Raw genomic sequence first — 2,539 nt, 5'->3', positions numbered from 1 at the left:
AATGCAATATGCCATACTCTTATGGAGTCAGTAAAAATGTCAATATTTAATGTTTAATGTATAGGGTATGCATGGAAAAGTTTTCTTTATCAATAAAATAGAACCACTGCTTCCATTCTGTTACAACTTCAAAGTCATGTGTGTGGCTATTATCTGTCAACTTGCTAACAGACATCAATGGTCAGCATCTCAAGAGACTGCTTAAATTGGTACTTCTGGTTTCAATCTAACAGTTTATTTGCTTAACCATAGACCTTCCTTAGGGGTTCTTAAATGTATCCAGAATTATTTGTCAAGCCTGGCAAATTGATAAACACCACATCTGTTTTCTTTCTTCTAGCTCTTTTTCTTCCTCTCCAAAGCCAATGATTTTTTTTTTATTCCTTTGATCTACTAAAAGTCTGCAAGTAGGTATCCAGAGTACCACCCGTACTTAACTGTCTCTCTCATGAACACTTGCTTAGGGTGCCTGCTACAACTCTATATTCACATACTCCTAAATATAACCCTTGTGAGATACTCTTCTTACTGTATGTAGCTCATGAGCTTCACAGGTCTATTTCCCATTAACAAGCCAGCCACTAATATTCATTTAACTGTAACCAAAATATTTATTAAAAATGGAAAGCAACTATAATATTTACAAAATAGTTTATGCCAATGTGGAATTTTCTGTTTCCAGGTTATTTTCACACCAGTACATGTGGTGTCTGTAATGAGAATGGGAATACATTCAAGTGTTAGAATAATAGGGCACATATGTAGGGAGTACATGTAGCCAGGGCAACTCACCTTTAGAATGTGAGACTTTGATATCATCTTTTTGTCTCAGGAATTGTCCATAAAATTTCTTTGATAAGCATAGTTTCCATATGAAAAAAAGAACAATACTTCTACTGCTAAGCTGAGCTAATCCATGATATTCTTGGCAATAGCTCACTAGATTCACCATCTCAGCTGAATGGATAAATCTGCTAGTCTTTTGCATGTGCCATTTCTATACTGTTCTTCTACTAAACTCGGATTGGTCCTCAATAGCATCTCTGGAATCCGTCACTTGCAGCTTCAGGCTTGCTTACTGATGACTTTAGCTGAAGTAGTGTTATTTTCACTTGGGAATAAGCAACAACCACTAGCCTATGCTTAACAAAAAGAAGTATCTCTAACACTATTATTTTGCGGGATTCTTTATCTGATCTTCCTCTAAGAAACAGTGGATGGAAATGCAGAGAAGTACCTTGTGTCTTCTATCCTAAAACTCAGGAGCAGAAGGCATGAGATAGCAAAGTCCATCTTTTCCACTCCTGCTTTTTCTTTTTTTAAGCAGCAAATGACAGTAGAGAGCAAAGCGTATCATCACCACTATTCAGTAGCAAGAGGAAGTAGAGACTTCAGCCTTTACTCTGTGACCAAATCTGCCTGGCAACAAATTACATCATGGAGATTTATTGTCTCACACATCTCTAAAATATATTCATATATCAATCTGTCCGTAGATAGGTAGGTATAAATGTTTATATATGTATGTATACATTTATTTGTGTGCATGTATTTTATATGTATAAGTGATTCATACATATATGTGGATTGTATGCATACACATGTATTCTGAATACGTACTTTATATATTCAGAACAGAGAGAAAGCATTCATTATATTGTATATCAGTCACTGAGCTAAATCATGGGAATACAAATATAAGCAAGTAAGACAGTCAGTCCTTGCCCTCAAGAACTGATTGTCCTTGTAGCTTACCTTCACATGAGGAAGACAACATGGAAACAGGATATGGAAAGGGGGAGAAAGTACATGCACTGCAACACAGTGTGGAAATTGAATAAAGGTGTCATAGAAGCCTGGAGTAAGGGTATGGGTGTGAATGGAAAGCCAGATGTGGTCTATAAGAGCCCAGGATGGCTCCAAAAATAGGAGATGGAAATGATGGTCCAAGTGAAGACAGCCTGATCTGCTAGTGTCCAAGAAGAACCAATTTCTTCTTGATTAATTAGCTGTCTTTATCTTATGTTTTATAACCAAATTTTCCTCTTCTGCCACTAAGCTGTTATCAGATTAAAGACATATCAAAATCATAGAGCAGTTTGCATGTTCATATTTAGCTAGTTATTTTTGTCCTAGTTATTAATGCCAACATTTTCCAATTTTTCATATGCAAGGTAACCTTTGAAGTACACAATGTTAAAATAGATTTTGTTCTGTACTCCTCCCAAAGTGCTATAGCTTGTCATTCACAAACAACTGCTCTCTCAGAATGCTAAGAAAGACTTAGTTCAGGAAATTTTTCTTGCAACACTGAAGTAGACAGGCTTCAGAAATGTAAACTGTCAAGGGTCATTCACTTCTTACATATCAATTAAATAATCAACCTTTAGATTAAGAAATACCTACAATTTTATACACTGTTTTCCTAAGAAGTATCCAGAGAAGACCTCAAAATTTTGAAACAGGAAGAGTCACTCAGACTTTGGAAGGGTTGTTCAAGAAAATGACATATTTGGAGTAAATGAAATATGATTTCTAT

Source organism: Phascolarctos cinereus, unplaced genomic scaffold (genome assembly GCF_003287225.1).
Source record: "Phascolarctos cinereus isolate Bilbo 61053 unplaced genomic scaffold, phaCin_HiC Scaffold_9;HRSCAF=440, whole genome shotgun sequence".
Lineage (NCBI taxonomy): Eukaryota > Metazoa > Chordata > Mammalia > Diprotodontia > Phascolarctidae > Phascolarctos > Phascolarctos cinereus.
The sequence above is the reverse complement of the archived record's forward strand: the minus strand, read 5'-3'. Positions refer to the sequence as shown.